The sequence below is a fragment of the Colossoma macropomum genome, unplaced genomic scaffold (assembly GCF_904425465.1).
Source record: "Colossoma macropomum unplaced genomic scaffold, Colossoma_macropomum, whole genome shotgun sequence".
NCBI lineage: Eukaryota > Metazoa > Chordata > Actinopteri > Characiformes > Serrasalmidae > Colossoma > Colossoma macropomum.
In genome coordinates this window covers 433,791-453,127 of record NW_023494990.1, presented here as the reverse complement: position 1 = coordinate 453,127, position 19,337 = coordinate 433,791, and the positions used below count along the sequence as shown (strand labels likewise).

At 35.8% G+C, this 19,337-nt stretch overlaps 1 pseudogene; it reads right to left on the bottom strand.

Moving 5' to 3' along the window:
- The window catches only part of LOC118800651, a 132,742-nt pseudogene that overhangs the window by 53,460 nt on the left and 59,945 nt on the right, over positions 1 to 19,337 (bottom strand).

Here is a 19,337-nt window from a genome sequence, read left to right as displayed (position 1 = left end):
TGGTTTAGTTAAGTTCAAGCAGCAGGTTTTCACGTCTAAAGAGAAAGCTTTTGCAACAGAAGCTGCCCCTTCTGAACTTAACACTGGAGCTAGTCAGATGTTAGATGCTAAAGATGACTCATCTTTTACACAAGCTCCTTCAATAAACTTTAAATCAAAAAAATAAAAAAATTGCATGTGTAAAAATTCATTAATAGTTTAAGCACCCCTGGTAAACATGAGTAAGTTGTACTAACCTAAATATCAGATGCCAATTTTGTAGTTATTAGTATGTAACGTTATATAACAAAAAAGGTAGGAAACTGTAACGACTTCACTAAATTTACTAGTTATTAATTTTCCAGTTGATAAAACATAATTAATTAGCAACCATCACAGTTACAAAGTGAGTAATACTAAATTATTACTTTGTACTATGTATCCTTTTTATTTTTATTAATTTTAATTTTATTTATTAGCTGTCTAGAGATAAGGTGTCCAACTCTTACAGTGTAATATCTGTTTAATCAACGTATCACTCTAACTCTTTTAAATCCTTTTAAGATTTTATTATATTAGGGTTATTACCCCAAAAACAAGGAAAGAGTTCTGCTGAAATTATGTGGTCTTACCGTTATAAAATACTGATTCACTTATTTGTGCTTTGTTTATTAACTGTTATGTATTTAAACAGTTGGGTGCAGTGTGATGTACAGACATTGTTACAGGTTGTAATTACAGTAAAAATGGTACTGGAGCTGTAAATTACAAACTTATTTCTTTCCGTCTTGTTTCTCAGTTACTGCAACTTGCATTAGGTAATAACATCAGCTCTTTAAAATAATGTGGAGAAACTGAACCAATGACTAAATTACTGCATTATTATCACTCATGGTTGCTGTATTACTTTTACATGTAGGCCCACCTACAGACAAGTGTTGTTACCGAGAAACAGATGAGGTAAGTATACTGAGATTACGCAGAATCCGGGATGGGAAAATCACATGTTCCTTTTGTATTACCTGTTAGCAAAACACTATTACTCTATTATACAACATTATTTCGATAGCCCCCTGTAGATACATTGTAGATACTAATCTTGCATTTAACATATTCTACTAAATATCTAATAAATTCACCTTAATTTTCCCTAACAGTAACACTAACTCTGCCTCTAACCCTAACCTTAACCTCAACCTGGTACTAATCCTAACCCTGACCCTAATACTGTTGAGAATCAAATGACTTTCATAATCAAGTGGAAGCTATCAATTGATTATTGACATGTTACTGCTACAATTACTAACTTGTTGTTTAGTAACAATTGGGAAATTAATGTAATTTTGGAATGTAATTTTTAGGTACATACAACTTGTTACCATAATATTACCATATCATTACACATTGCTTATCCTTTCTATCTCTCCTTCAAAATATTAACAAAAACCTAACTTTTATTGGAAGTACAATGATTTAAATAAAAAAAAATAATCTTAACATGAAATATATATTTTTCTTAAATCCACATGTACCACAATTGTTGGCACCTCTAGAAATTTTTCTGAGTGAAATATAATGGGAAATATCTTTCCATGCCCTGACTTCCTGATATGAGGTGGCACACAGACCAAATTCCCTTAGTCATCTATCACTGTGAGAAAAATAAGAGAATACAGCAGTGATGTGCAACAAAAAGTTGTTGAGCTGCAAAAATCAGGAAGTGGCTACAAAAAAAATAGACTAAATTAAACTGTTGAAAATTCCCATTTCCACTATCAGGGCAATAATTATGATGTTTTAATGGAGATGGAGATTTTAAGAATATGCTGGAAAGAGGACATATGTCTATAGTGACCCCAAGCACAGTGAGGAGGATGGTTCAAGTGACCAAAGTATCTTTAAGGATCATTGCACACTTTAGTTATGGGACATGGGGTCAGAACATCTCCCAAACTATAATCAGATGGCACATTACAATACCAGTAGTTATTTTGGAGGGTTTCCAGAAGAAAATCTCTGCTATCCAGGAGAGTTCAAATACATGTGATCATGGACTTCATCAAGTACACGCAGACATTATATAAAAACCTAAATGCCTCAGCTAGGAAGCTTAAACTGAGCCGTGACTGGATCTTCTAGCAGGACAATGATCCACAGCACACCTAAAAATCAACACAAAAATGGTTCACTAACCGCAATCAAGATTTCAACATGGCCATCCCAGTCCCTGATCTCAATTTCACATTAAGTCTCATTAAGCATTATAGAAAACTCAGAGTGACTCAGTGTTTTATAGATAGTATATATTTAGCTTGTCTCTCTGTGTGTGACTGCCTGTAGGGGTGTGTGTGTTTGTGTGTTTAGCAGTCAGACACAGAGAGAGGTTTCTTTGTCTTGTTTGTTGTTGTTTTCTTTGTGTAAGTAAGTTAGCCACTGTTATTCCAAGTAGCTTGGAATTCTGTTAGTTATTTTGTCTGTGGGTCAAACCTGAACTCTGAAATCCAGTTAGTCGTTTATTGTAGTTCATTGCATAATATATTTCAATTGTTGCTTTAATCTTGTGTTGTTTTTGCTTCATTTCTACACATTTTACACTGCAACATAGACACCACCTACCACCGCTGTGCTCTAACCTAGATCAGATCCATAATATTATGTATGGTTATGAACATTATGTATGGTTATGCTCTGAATTAGACAAAAAACAAATAGTAAAATTGCTGTTTAAATACGATGAACAAATTTACATTGTACTATCTATTATATTGCAGAGAACTTACCACTATGTACCTGGTAGTATACCTAATTAATTTCTGCATATGATGACAATAGGAGAACAGGTAGTTACTGTGTAATTACTACATACAAAGTTACACTTATTTTACAGTCCAGTTTCCATCATATTACAGAGACCTTAACACTATACACAAGGATAATTTCTGCAAATAATAATAAAATAATAGGTAGTTACTGTGTAATAGGTATAAAGTTGCACTATTTTACAGTACTGTTACCACAATATTACTGCAGTATTACATAGAATTACTGTACTGGAATAAAGGTGCTTACCCCATCTTACTCTGTATTTCTCTATCACGTATGTATGTACTTACAGGAATGCTGAATTATTAAATGCTGAAATATATTCGGCATTTTTCACATTAGTTACTTCATGCTTACATACTAAACTTGTAAATTGTGCAATTATTACTTGTACTATTTATATATATACTATTTATATATATATATACTATTTTATAGACCCAACACTTTTCATATGGTTAAAAAGTATGTGCAAAGTACTTATAAGTACTTCATATTTACGTATCAAATTCTGAGTAAATGCAGCTGTACATACCTGGTAGTTTTTATGTTAATCACTATGTATTTGGAAAGTATGTGCTAGAAAATTTCTGATAACATGTTTATCTATAAAATACTAGTTACTTAATGTACTGTAAAATAAAGGGTTACCACTTCTGTGTTTTTTTTTTTCTTTCAATACTTGTACTTCAGATAAAGGTTAGGTTTTTATTAATATTTTGGTATTCCCCCAGGCTCTACACAGCTGTGAGGCACTTAGGGGGTGTGGCCATGCAAAGTGGCTTTTGGAACACACCAGCCTCCCGGTTAAAAAGGTCAGTTTGTTGTGACTGCTGTTTTCACTTAATTGGAGTAGTAAATGAGGAGGGTGGGTTACAGTGTGTTGGAAGTGGCTACCCTCCTCTGATGCCTTGTCTTTTCATTTTACCCCCTCCCTGTGTTTCGTGTTGGGATAGCACTGGGCTGGGTGTTTTGCTGTCTGTTGAAATGCCTGTTCAAAATGAAACAGCATTCGCCTACATGCGCTATGCGTTCCACATCTTTTTACAAGCTGACACTACAGTATTTTGAATGAAAGTTAAAAAAATATAAGCAATACAGCCTGTTTTGCTGGGGGTTTACCAGGGATGCCTGTATCCTTGCTATGTGTTTACCAGGGATGCCTGTATCCTTGGAAGGTGTTTACCAGGGGTGTCTGTATCTTTGCACAGAACATTTTAATGTGAGCAGTGTACTGTTAATCACTGTCAGCAGATGAATTAAGGCTAACTAGTAAGCCAACTGAATTTAAAATAGTCCTGTATTTATCATTAAACATCATATGATCTTTATACAGTAAAAACATTATAGAAATAAATGCTGCAATAAATATATATGTTTAAGTATATCTGTAATGAAATAAAAAACAGCTCCACCATCTAGATGATCAGGATAGTGTTGAGCATTATACTCTCCTCACTAACCTCTCCACTGCAGATTTGTTCTTAGGAGTTCTTTATTTGCAAGATGGAGGCAGGAAAGTTAAGAGATGTTTATGATTGGCTGAGAGCTGTGTCAATTACTGTTTTACAAAAGGTCAATTTTATATTACTAATTGGTTTAATTGGTTGTTTTCATGTAGTGTTTGATGAACTTAGTTATTGTAGTGAAGCTTGTATATTATTCAGTTGTTTTCTTACCATGTCATTTTGATATTGTGTATGGTTGTGTGTTAAGCATACTACAAAGCAGTCTGTTTATCACAGCTTCATGCTTCTGCCCATCATAAACTCACAGCTCAGCATGGACTAGAACACAAAGAATGTGTTTTCACTCACCTCAGTGTCTTCAGTTTATATTTTGTACCCTTTTGTAAATCAGTGAGCTTCTTCACTCCTGTTTCTCCAGGATCATTCCCACTGAGATCCAGCTCTGTTAGATGTAACGACTTCAGAGCTGATGCCAGATCAGCATATCCTTTCTCTGTTATACTGCAGCATGAAAGACTGGAGAAAGAGGATATTTTACAATTACAATTTAATGTTTAAACAAATAACATTGGTCTTTGTTTAAATTTATTAAAATACTAACTTTAGTTTTTCAAGTTTGTATTTTGAACTCAGTAGAGAACAGATCTTCTTCACTCCAGGGTTTCCTAGTTCATTCTCACTCAGATCCAGCTCTTTCAGGTGTGAAGGATTAGAACAAAGTGCTGATAAAAGAGCAGCACAGCCTTTTTCTGTAATACTGCACTTATGCAGCCTGCAGACACAACCACAAGTACAAAGCATCCTTAATTAGTAAAACAACTGTGTATGAGCATAAGAAAACATTTTTCAATGTATTAAGTAAACCTGATTCAATTTGTATGGACTTCCTTATGTGATTACACAATCCTGATAAAACAGCTCAATGAAAATAGCAAAAATAAAATTGCATATAGAATTATTAATTTTCACATATCATAGTGGGTTAAACCCTGTAACGGTCAAAAAGGTGAAATGGTAAGCACATGACAAGTTACAGAAGTAAATATTCTGGGAATTTCTAGTCTGCATTCTGCGAAATCAAAGCAAAGATTTTACTTAAGTCTATTCAGTATGCAGTGTGAATCTTCCAGTAGAGCAGAGATCTTCTTTATTTCTGGGTCTCCTTGTATTCTCCCACTCAGATCCAGCTCTCTCAGCAATAAGGGATTTTTTCCTAGAAGTTTACTCAGAAAATCACAGGCTTCCTCTGCAACTAAACTTTTGAGCACCCTGCAGAGAAAACAAATAATAATAAACATGTTTAGCTTAGTTCTGTTCAGTAAGGTAAGATCATTTCAAAGCAAATAAATATCCAAGTATCCAGGTAAAATAATATCTTATTTATTATTCTGTTCACAACAAAGTTAGAAAAGGTTTAAAAAATAAATGATTTTGGTAGCACATTACACAACATTTCATGTTTAAATAGAAATTGTTATTATATTTAGTCTTCCACAACTATTTAATATGTTTACAAGTAGTTAAACTGAAAACTGCCATAAATGTACACAAACATTTATGCAAGCTTATTCCAACAAGTGTTGTGATATAGGCTTTTGCTGATATTAGACAGTGATGTCATGCAACAACATCTTTCAGGAAATGATTCTGCATGATACCACAATGAAATTTGTATGTAAGGTTGACATAATAGAAATTAATATATGTAGAGATGTAATATAGCCTGCCAAGTGTGGTTACAAAATTTAATCAAAGTGAGTACTTTCAAATATATGATGGTTATATTGTCATGGTTTTCAAGCTAATACTGTGAAATGATAGCTATGCACATTTTCTATTAATAATTGTTTATGAATGCTATGGCATTGAAAATGTCAGAGTATAATTTATGTTCATTGCCAAAACAGTTTGTACAGTTGTATTTTGGTCAACATTCTGGCACTGTTTCATGCACTGTATTCATTGCAAAAATAGCAAATGCATATTCTATGAAAGTTGTTTTATGGACATTGTACAATGGAATCAATTATAAATATTATTTAAATACAGCAATAAACTGTTGTTTGCAATTACTTGTTTATTTACTTCCCTGCCAATTCACTTGCAGTAGCAGTGCTGATGCTACTAGCCTCAGTGGCAGCAAAATGTGCAGTTGACAATTCTTCATATGGGACATTTTCATTGTTCTCTTTCATTTTTTAAAATGAAAATCCAAAATGTTCTATTAGAGAACTGAGATTTTTCTTCTAAGTGGTAATCTATCAATCTAACCACAAATGCTAAATATTAAACAATGCTAAGGACAACATGATGCTGCTGGGTGTGTTAGATTGTCTTTTTCCTCTAAATTAGTGTCAGTAGAGCATTAATCTATGCTGTAGTATTTGAAACAGCCTGGTAGCTAAGCAAATTATAGCATCTAGTGCTAACAAGTACAGTATAGTGGAGCAAGAGTATCTTCGCCAGCAAGCTAACAGCTAAGCATACCACAGCATTGAGTCTATGTTCTATTAATTTGTGTTACTTTAGCAATGGTTTGGGGTAGAGGTTCCAACCTTTTGCAGTTCACAGCCCACAAAACCAATCACAGAAGCTTGCAATAAATTACAACCAATGACTATCACAGGTTACTTTTTCTCTCACTGGATTCACAAGACACCTGGAAAGGACTCAAATCAGCCGACACAGCAACATATCAGTATGGCAGACCATGAGCTGTTGCTTTGCTCCGAGTGCAATATGTTTAGCCATCCAGAATTAGAAAAGAACAGGGTGAGTCAGCAGGGTTCAGACTCGCTGTTAGAAGCTTTGGGTGCCTCATAAAGAGCTAGCACGCCCTCAATGGGTGGCATCTCAGCAGCATAGCCACAAAGCTAAAGCTAATGCTAAACCTTTCTCACACAAGCACCATTCCTCTTCCAACAGCTTTGTCCCACTCAATGAGACACCCTCTGAGATGCCTGTTGAAAGAGCTCTGTTTATAGGTGCTTCTATTTTATGGCACTTGAAAATAGCTTTCCTTCAGGGGTGCGAGTAGCAGTTAGCGGACATTAGAGGGAACCTGCAGCTGATAGCTAGCCATAGATATATGAGGATAGTCATTTATGTAGGTACTAATGACGTTTTTCTGCGGCAGTCAGAAATAACTAAAGATAATATTAAAGAGGTGTGTAAATTAGCTCAGACGATGTCTGATGCCGTAATATGCTCTGGCCCCACCCCAGTATGATGTGGCACTGAAATCTACAGCAGGTTATAGTCGATGAACTTCTGATTGTCAAAGTGGTGCTCAGAAAACAATGTGGGATTTGTAGATAATTGGTCTACTTTTGAGGGTCTTTTGAGTCAGGATGGTATCCACCCCTCATGGGAGGGTGCTGTTCTCATTTCTTGTAGCACAGCACATAGTCTCTCAGAATTCTTCTGGACAGTCAGTCACTGACAAACAAGGGCCAAAGTCAGGCAGCAGACAAGAGTGGCTAAACCGAACATCTGCTAGCCACCTATAGGTTCCACCTAACAAAATTTCAGAAAACATTAAAAGGTTTGTTTTACTAATCTAATGAATATCAAACAAGTTAAACCAATTTGCAATGATAGCACCTTTTGTCTAAAATTAGAACTGCTTAACATAAGACTTCTTATACGTAAGGCTGTTGTTGTAAATGAGCATACTACTGATTATGATTTTGATGTTCTGTTCCTCACAGAATTGTCAATTAGACCTGATGAATACTTTGCTCTAAATGAAGCCACCAACACAGGCTACAATTATATGATGGTGATTCCCCCGGATGAAGGATTTCGACTTTACGTGGGCTTTGTGGTTAAGGTCTGTGTGGGTGGGCCAGCGCTTACTAATGTGAATACTCCAAATAGGTGCAAGAAGTGAGGTTATTCAATGACAGGACATAAACAATTAAACAAAACTCTGTACAAAACGGAAAGGAAATGCAATATTATATACACTATTTACAAGTAGGTTTGAGCAACAGCTGCAAGGCTAGAACTCCACACTCATCTACACATGCTGACTCGAGCTACAAGGGCAGTTAGTAGTGAGTACAGGTGAGACCTCCTTCTGAATGGCTGGCCTGGAGCTCTTGTATTCTAAGCTCCACCCCAGCCTACAACAAACCCCAACCCCAGGGTACATAACTAATACAGACACACAAACAACACATATTGTACAGTAACATACACCTGGTTGCAACCATGACAGTCTTACCGGTAAGTATATACAAATATTACAAAGATCATGTTCTCTCTAATATATTTCCTTTTCTTTAAAGGACCCGCACAAGAGAGGTTCTTCTTCTTCATCCAAAAGCTGCTAGAAACAGACCGTTTCAGTTTCAGTTCTATCAGGTACATCTGTAAAAACCCTGGCGTTACGATAGATCCTGATCTGTCCTTCAATCACATACAACCAATATTACTAGAACAGTTTTCCTGTCTTCACAATATTACCAATTAAGAAGTGCACTGTCTCTACAGGACGCTTACTGTTAGTGCCTAGAATAAAGTTACATTAGGGGGGGTAGAGCCTTCTCATATAAAGCCCCCCAACTTTGTTATAATGTTCCAGTCAGTGTTTGCAGCTTAGACACAGCCTCAGTCTTTAAGTCTAGGCTAAAAACCTACTCGTTTAGTCGAGCCTTTGGTAATTAGTTTTTCACATTTCATAAAAGATGCAGATATGGGGGTTCATGGACATAGAGTATTATGATAAACTGGGAGTGTTGGTGCTGTTATCCTGCTGCTCTCATGCTTTCACTCAAGTTTGTTTGTATCCACTGCTTGTCTGCCTTCTGGATCAATTTGACCACGATGGAGCTTCCTGCTATACAATGCTGTACAAACCTCATTTGATCAGGGCTGTGAACTTTAACTATTCAATCAGCCATTGCCTCACCTGTTTTTCCTCTTTTATGTATTTTTAATATTTTACACTATTGGTAAAACCTCATTGTCTTTCATATTGCTTGTGATATTCATTTGCTATCCTGTGTAGACCAGGGGAGGATGGGTTCTCCTTTTGAGTATTTGTTCCTCTCAAGGTGTTTTTCTTTGCTCTTACGGAGTTTTTCCTTGCCACTGTTGCTATTGGTTTGCTCATGGGAGCATGGGACCCAGATTTTTCTGTAAAGCTGCTTTGTGACTATGCCTGTTGTAAAAAGCACTATATAAATAAACTTTACACTTTGAACTTTGATAACAAACACCAAATAATACAAAAATGTCTGTTTGTAGCCATTTATAAATAATGGATGAATTCTATACAATCAAAGAGATGTATTTTACATTGCCTCCCACTGAAAATATAAACTTATCTAGCTAGCTATCAAAAATCTGTATTACTTGATACAGGTGTTACATCAACTTTACATCACTGTTGACAAACTAAGCAACAGCAATGTGAAAATTCATTTGTTTTTTATGTTTCAATGTTAAAAATAAATGCATATATCGTATTTAGTTGTAAATTATATAAAATCCTCCAACACTAACTATAATATTGAGAGAAAGTATATACTTTAACCAGTGCTTTCCTCTTTGCTTCAGCAAACGTAATTTTGTTTCATCTTTATTGCCCCTTTCTGAGGTAAGAATATGGTCATCTTCACGCTCCCCTGACTCCAGTCCCCCTTTAACTTCCCCTTTCACCTTCTTTCTCAACTTTTGTTCTATCTCCCTTGGAAACACAGAATCTGAAGATTCAGACTGCGTCCAGAAACCTTTGTTACTGCTTCTCTCCCTCCCTTCCTACTGCTCCTCTTTTACACTGGAAGAATGCAGAGGAACTGAGAAGAGGTAAAAAGCAAGAGGAATGGAGAGAACAAGCAGAAACTGGGGAAATGGGACAGGTGGCAGCTCATTAAAATAGCTTAAAAGCACAAGTACAAAATACACAACACAGAGAATATATTAACAAAATCAAAACACAACATTTAAAGATTGCTTCTTCTCTGGGCGTGCATGCTGTGATATGACTCTAAAATCTGTAAAAGACTTCCTGAACACTCATTTATACTTCAATGGAAGCCACTTTGGCAGCTGTTTGGAATGGCTTCTCTTGTCTGCCCTGGTATTTGTATAGACGATGAAATGGCATCATGAAAAGGGTTTCTGGATCACAGAGGACAGGAGGAAGATCAGTGGGAAACAGAACTTCCTTTTAGGGTTTCTGGATGCAGCCCCAGTCTCCTGACACTTCCTACCAATTTCTTAGAATACCAAATCTATCAGTATTTAATTTGTCCACTCTTTACTTTTGTGTACCTACTGCCACTTTAACTCTGCCATCCTTCAAATCTTAAACCCAAGCAGTTACAGCCGTGTCCTTTAAAAAAGCTGTTCCCAAAGGAGTCACTCACATTATGCTCCCCTTCAAACAGACACTAGCAGAAGAACAGAAGAACTAAAAGAAGAACATTTGCACTAGGACACCAAAGCTTGACATTTGAGATGTGAGAAGCAGAAAATGCAAAACTAACTTGTAAAACTGAACTTTGAAGAAAAATATCCCTGCAGATTTCTTTTAAAAACTGTAGGCAAATTTCCAAACATGAAGTGCAAAGCTTCATAAAAGATATAAAAGTATCAGTTTACATAATGGCTTTACAGCTTTCAAATATTTTACTTAATGAGTTAATCAATTTGTATTGAATATTTAAAACCACCCTAGTAAATTAACAAAAGGGTGAAAAATGAACTGTTTAAACAAAGTGAAAAAACAACTGTTAAACATTTCTGTCTACTTAATACTGTAATACTGTAAAATTAGTTCACCTCAGTGTCTCAATTTTACAGTCTGGATTCTGTAGTACATCAGTGATCAGCTTCACTCCTGTGTCTCCAGGGTTGTTGCCTCTGAGATCCAGCTCTCTCAGGCATGATGGTTTTAATATCAGAGCTGAAGCCAGAGCAGCATATCCTTCCTCTGTGATGCTGCAGGAACTGAGACTGAAAGCACAATGTTAAAATCAGAATATATAATGGTATTACTATGAATACCTACCATAAGCTTGTATAATTGCTAATAATTTATTTAAACAAGTTTTATATATATATATATATATATATATATATATATATATATATATATATATATATATATAAAAAAAAAAACTTTACAATGTCAGGTTACATAACACGTTATAATATTTGTTCATAAGAATATTGTAAACATGAATGTTATTATGCACTGTAACACACTATAACAAAGTTCAGGCAAACAACCAGGTAAACATTTATTGGATATTATCACCTCCACTTTTGGAGACACTGGAGAAGATACTGTATGGAGTGACAAGATTAGGGCTGATTTTTGGTGGACCTGGCACTGCTTCAAATTGTTTTTAAAAACAATTTGCTTTCACAAAGGCATATTTTTATGTAATGTCCATTGAATAGAGTTTGCTTATTTTTAGTTAACTGGAAATGTTACCTGCTACAAGTTTGCAGTTGGTAACCAAAGCTAAATCATTAGTAGCATAGAGAACTTTATAATAGCCCACAGAAAACAACAGTAAATGAGAGCAGCTTTGTCTAGAAATATTGCTAACATTTGCTAATTTAAGATCTGGTAGATTTGCTAATTTAAGCCTTAAACATTTCCTGCACTGGCAGATGGAGCACAGCAATATATCCACATACACTATATTCCCAAAAGTATTCATTCACCCATCCAAATTATTGAATTTAGGTGTTCCAATCACTTCCATGGCCACAGGTGTGTAAAACCAAGCACCTAGGCATGCAGACTGCTTCTACAAACATTTGTGAAAGAACGGGTCACTCTCAGTACCTCAGTGAATTCCAGTGTGGTACCGTGATAGGATGCCACCTGTGCAACAAGTTCAGTCGTGAAATTTCCTCGCTATTAAATATTCCACACTCAACTGTCAGTGGTATTATAACAAAGTGGAAGTGATTGGGAATGACAGCAACACAGCCACGAAGTGGTAGGCCACGTAAAATGACAGAGCAGGGTCAGCGGATGCTGAGGCGCATAGTGCGCAGAGGTCGCCAACTTTCTGCAGAGTCAATCGCTACAGACCTCCAAACTTCATGTGGCCTTTAGATTCGCTCAAGAACAGTGTGTAGAGAGCTTCATGGAATGGGTTTCCATGGCCGAGCAGCTGCATCCAAGCCTTACATTACCAAGCGCAATGCAAAGCGCCGAATGCATATGTTGAATGTGTTCTCTGGAGTGACGAATCATGCTTCTCCGTCTGGCAATCCGATAGACGCGTCTGGGTTTGGCGGTTGCCAGGAGAACGGTACTTGTCTGACTGCATTGTGCCAAGTGTAAAGTTTAGTGGAGGAGGGATTATGGTGTGGGGTTGTTTTTCAGGAGTTGGGCTCAGCCCCTTAGTTCCAGTGAAAGGAACTCTTAATGCTTTAGATTGCCAAGAGATTTTGGACAATTTCATGCTCCCAACTTTGTGGGAACAGTTTGGGGATGGCACCTTCTTGTTCCAACATGACTGTGCACCAGTGCACAAAGCAAGGTCCATAAAGACATGGATAAGCGAGTTTGGTGTGGAAGAACTTGACCGGCCTGCACAGAGTCCTGACCTCAACCTGATAGAACACCTTTGGGATGAATCAGAGCGGAGACAGTGAGCCAGCCCTTCTCATCCAACATCAGTGTCTGACCTCACAAATGTGCTTCTGGAAGAATGATCAAAAATTCCCATAAACACACTCCTAAACCTTGTGGAAAGCCTCCCCAGAAGAGTTGAAGCTGATATAGCTGCAAAGGGTGGGCCGACATCATATTAAACCCTATGGATTATGAATGGGGTGTCACTGAAGTTCATATGCGTGTGAAGGCAGACGAGTGAATACTTTTGGCAATATAATGAATAATGCTCAGTGCATAACATATACCCCTCCATGGCATGAAGCTCTTTTCTCAACACGTTGAGAACATAATGTGAGACACTGTACAAATTAATTAGTTGTATATTCTGTATTACCAGTTAGATATAATTATTTCACTTCACTTAAAGCCTGTAAAGAGCACTTAAAATGCTCTAAAAGATATTATTTACTAAAGTGAAAATTCTTTAACATTCAAAAGACATTTAAAAAACCTAACTCCTCTTAAAGCCTGTAATATCCCGACAGAAATCTCTATAAAGTGTTAGAGTGCATTACAACAGTGTGTACAATGTTCTTATAAACAGATATTATAATGCATTATGGGATCTGACTTTATAACATCATATTCTCTTGCTTTATCAAGAGATCATAATGTATAAAAATGTAAAACTGATTTAGTGTTAATAAACACACATGGATTTACCTACTGATTATTCCTTAAGAGAATCCCCTAGCTCATGGTGAGTAATTAAGACATCGGAGTAAATGAGCGATACAAAATGCACAACTATATGAAAAAAAATAAAACAAATTCAAGAATATGGAAACTCACTTCACTTTTTCCAGTGTGCAATTTGAATCGATTAATACATCAGAAAGCTGCCTCACACCTAACTTTCCTACTTTATTCCCTCTAAGATCCAGCTCTTTCATGTGTGAGGGGTTTAACTTCAGAGCTGAAGCCAGAGCAACACAGCCTCCCTCTGTTACACTGCAGTTACTCAGCCTGCAGAGAGATAATACATAAAACAGAGATTCATTTAAGGATAATAGTAAGTTAAGTTTAATAGTAAATTTAATTAATTTGTATGTACTTCATTTACAACCAATACTGAAGAGAGAAAAGGTTGACTCAGCCAACACAATAAAATAAAAACATCAATTTTATATGTCCTTTACTAATTTTCAGACAGTTTGTTTCCAAACTAAGACCAATAAACATATTTTCATATTTTTTGTGTTTTTTGAAGAGGTGTTATTTTAAATTACAACATACTGCAGTTTCAACAGTTTGAATTGTGTATTCTGCAGTACACGACACAGCTGCTTCAGTCCTGCTTCTCCTAGATAACTCTCACTCAGATCCAGCTCTATAAGATGTGAAGGATTTGAACAAAGAGCTGATGATAGAGCAGCCCAGCCTTTCTCTGTAATACTGCTTTTATTCAGCCTGAAAACAAAGAGAGCAGAGAGTACGTGTTACAAAAGCGTTTTCTAATGCTAATCTTCTCAAGCAAATATCAAAACAAAGATTAATGGAGTTTTGGTTTAATAGTTTATTAAAGTCAATGAAAATACTAACTTAAGATTCTTAGTTCTGCAGTGTGAATCCTCCAGTAGATCACAGATCTGCTTCATTTCTGAATCTCCTTGTATTTTCCCACTCAGATCCAGTTCTCTCAGGAGTAAGGGGTTTATTCCTAGGGACTTAGTCAGATCATTACAGATTTTCTCTGCAGCATCACTTTTCAACAACCTGCAGAGAGAGAAAGAATAAATTCATGTCAAATAAAGAATAATACTCTGCTTCAGGGTGAGCACAATAGGTGCTGTACCTGCAACAAACTTATTTCCAACAACACAGACAAGCCTCCAAAATGTACAGTTAGGTCCATACATTTTTAGGCATCAACAATTGTTATTTTAGCTGTTTACAATAGCATATTAGATTTTAATTTAAATAATGAATATGAGCTCAAAGTGCAGACTTTTAGCTTTAATCTGAGGGAATTTATCCTTAGGCTGAAAATCAAAACAACCAACAAGATTGCAAAAAACATTAGATCAAGTATTTGTTAATTATTAAAAACAAAGAATGTATTGGTGAGCGTAGAACCACCAAAAGGCACAGAAGACTATAGGGAACAACTGTAAAGAATTTTTTCCATGGTGAAGAAAAACTGTTCACAACAGTTGGCTAGATCAAGAACACCTTCTGGCAGGTTGCATTCCTGTGTGAAAGGTAACAATAAGAAAAAAGACACTAGAGAATATACAAAGGGTTTCCCCAAGATGGAAACTAATGATAAGCCTCAAAAACAGAAAGATGAGATTAGAGTTTGCCAAAAAACATCAAAAAAGCCTGTGCAGTTCTGGAATGAGATGAGACAAAGATCAACTTGTACCAGAATGATGGAAAAGAGTATGGAGAAGGGAAGGAACTGCTGATAATCCAAAGCATACCATCTAATCTGTCAAGCATGGTGGAGGCAGTGTTATAGTATGAGCAAGGGCAAGATGAACTGTTAAGTGTATAGGGCTATATTATGTGCTAGATTTAGCCAAAACTCAAAATTCAAAACTCATTAGATGAAGCTTCACAGTGCTAAAAGAAACTGGCCTAAAACCTACTGTGAAAGCAATTGAGGACTTTTTTAAGGTAAAAAAGTGAAATGTTCTGCAAAGGCCAAGTCAGTCATCTTACCTCAGTCCAATCAAGTATGCATCAAAGAAGGCAAAACTAAAGGTAGAATGCCTAAAGAACCAGGAAGAATGGAAGTCAGCTTCAGTAAAGGCCTGAGCATCACCAGGGAGAACTGTTCATCTGATTTGGATGCAAATACCTTTAAAGTAAAGTTTGCACTCTAAGCTCATATTCATTATTTAATTCCAACTCCAATATGCTGTGATAAACAGCTAAAATACCAAACTTTATTAACATCCAAATATTTAGAAACATTACTGTAGAAATATTATTTGTAACATATTTTACGTAATCATAAATATCTTATAAACAATAAATATCTTGTCACCATTTTACACCAATTTAATCATACTTTTATAAATATAAAACCCTTTTTTTAACAATATAGTGTTTGAAACCTTCATCAGCAGTGTTTTTGGTAATTGGATCATGTTCAGATTTCACTTGACTGTATGAACAGCCAGGTGTAAACACCCCCAGGATGCATTGTGATTGGACTACAATCAGAACACTCACAGCACACTCAGAGGGCCAGAGACAGATCTTCACCAGATTTAACACAAGTGTAAACGGAATGTGTTTTCAGCAATACAATTAAGTACATCTGCTCAGTTTTACTCAGACTAATAGGTAAAAGTATAAACAAGAAAATGAAAAATGGAGGATATATAAGGCTAAATTTAGTCCAAAACAACAGCTTTCTCTCACTCTGGGCTGATGAAAATGTTCAAGCCAAGCTAGTCAACTCGTAGTGTAATGGAGAAAAAGTAAACAAAGGTAAAAAAAAATGTACGTATTGATGTGCCTTTTAGGCAGGAAAAGTAAATTCAGATTCATGTTGTCAACCTGGGGACAGATTTTAGAGAAAAGTGCAAATGGAATCACAAGGTCACTGTGTTTAAGATAAAGATTAATGGCCATCCCCAAACCTGTCACTGTTGGCCAAGGTTGTGGAACTGGAACCTGGTACATCCATCATTGTGAAACTGGGTGAAAGGTGACTTTGAGACTGACAGAGCTTGTAGTTTGTATTCATATCCTAATGTCTGGTCTTCTGTTTTTAACGCTTTAGAATATTGCAATTAAAGATATTATAATAGTAGAAAAGTTACCTGATGCATGTGTGTTAGGGATATGGATGTGATTTGTCTGTCCAGTTTGATTTTGTTTGTAATAGCCTACATTAGGCAAAGGTTTGGGTGCCCCTGGTCAAATTACATGATCTGTTGATTTTCTGGGTGAAATAAGTGAACACATCCTCTTCAAAAAAACACTAACAAGTTACTAATAAATATATATTACTCACTGATTTCTAGAATGCCTTTTCATTCTGGTAAATGGCAACTAATTGACTACTTTTTGTGAATGACCAGTTAACTTGTGAAAATTAAAAGCCATGCAACCTCTAACATGCAGCTAACACCTTTTTTTGTGGCAATGTATTTATGTAAGATAAGGACCTATATAAATGTATAAAAACTTTAGTGCCACAATAAAACAAGACATGGCAGCCTAATCATACAATCAAACTGGAAATACAAATGAAAATAAAAATCAAGTGAAACAAAAAGTAATAGATTGTCACTGAACAAAGGGCTCACATTTTTGTACTGCTATAAAAATTACCTCAGTGTCAGTTCATGCTGGGGATCCTGTAATAAATCAGTGATCAGCTTCACTCCTTCATCTCCAGGATCGTTTCCTCTGAGATCCAGCTCTACCAGGTGTGAGGAGGTGTTTGATTTCAGAGCTGAAGCCAGAGCAAAATATCCTTCCTTTGTAATGTTACTATCGCTGACACTGGAAATATTTAAATATAAAAAAAAACGTTTGAACATATTTCAAATAATCAATAATACAATTGCATGAATGATGGTAATACTGTACCTCACATAAAATCAAAGAAATACCCTTGCTATAACATTGTTTTTCAATTGTGAGGTTTGCAGCTGTGATTAACTGTTAGTGACCACTAATGGTCAAGTATGTGTAAGCACAGAGTTTTATTGAGGTTAAGATTTCTAATGTTACAAAAAATATTAATACAATTAGTAGCAATTTTACTCATCAGTGTTTTTTGTTTAACCATTTCTAAAGCTGTCCTCAAGAAAGCCCATTATAATTTATCATCCATCGTACTTGGCTAATCAGTTGTTCATTTTGTTAAATCAAATGTTCTACAGATATAATTTAATAAACCCATGTAAACCAACTTTGTAATTTACATTAGCTCACAAGACATCAACAATATTTTGTAGGGTTTTTTGTTTGTTTGTTTTGATTGTATATAGATGCTACTCACTTGAGTTTTTTTAGAGTGCAGTTTAAATTTTTTAATAGATCAGAGAGATGCTTCACTCCTTTGTCTCCTGTTTTATTCCCACTGAGATCCAGTTCTATCAAATGTGATGAGGGATTCAATTTCAGAGCTGAAGCCAGAGCACCACAGCCTTTCTCGGTTATATTACAATAATGCAACCTGCAGAAAGATTGAAAGAGTAGAATAAATGGATTTTGTATTGTTTTGAATGTAACAGAATACAGTGCAGATACATAATATGAACTACATATATTTTTAGGTTATCAGGCTTTATTAAATGTTAATTTGTGTTTATACAAAAGCAAAAGTTAAATTACAATTATTTAATTTCAGGCAGTAATTTCAATAATAATTATAACACCTATTTAAATGCCTTACAGTAGATGTTACTTCACCTCATTATTTCAAGTGTAGACTGTGTCTTTGTTAGCCCAGCAGAGAGCTGTATCACTCCCAAATCCTGAAGATCATTGTTGCTCAGATCCAGCTCACTGAGGTAGGAGTAATTTGAGCTGAAAACTTCAGCTAAAGCTGTACAGCATTCCTTTGTTAAGTCACAAGCAGGAAGCCTAAATATAAAATCAGTCAGAAAGCACAACTTTGACAGATCAATAAATAATTTTAAGCATTAAATGAGGTGGCCAAGCTGTATATATATATATCACCAACATTCACATTGTTAGTAACCAAGCAGGTCAGCAGAGGTAACACACCGGAAACACAGACCCTGGCTATTTAACTTTATGCTGGTAACAATCCAAATGGTCCCTCCTTACTTCTTTGTCCGGAAAACACAACTTCCATTTTTTCCATGAACAATCTGAAAGATTGACTTGTCAGACCACAATACACATTTCATCAGTTCACACTGCATCAGTCCATTTGAGATGAGCTCAAGCCCAGGGAATCTGGCAGCATTGACATATGCTATATGCCCAAAAGTTTTTAGACACATCATTTTATACACATCACATTCATGTGTGGCTGCTCTGAGTTATCTCATTCTATTAACAATGCTTTTCTAGAAATATTACACAAGTTACGTGAGTGCCACTGAACTCCTGTGTCAGCAACAGGTGTACCTGATTTCACTAATTCAATAGCTGAATTTAATAATTAGAAGAGGTGTCTTGATACTTAGAACATATAGTGTATGACTTTCGCTGTGCATATTACAGTGTTAACTTGTGTTTGTGGATGCAGGATGGTTTTTACTGAAAATAATTTGTCAATGTTCTCATGCCCATGTGGTGATATATTCACAGAAGCATGCCCATTTTTAATGCAGTGCCATCTGAGGTGGCCAAAAGTCACAGGCATTAGTTGTGGTTTTTGCCCTTGCCTTTTATGCATAGAAATTTCTTCAGATTCCCTGAATCTTTTGATAAAATTATGCACTGTAGGGGGTGAAATGTTTAAAATTCCTGCA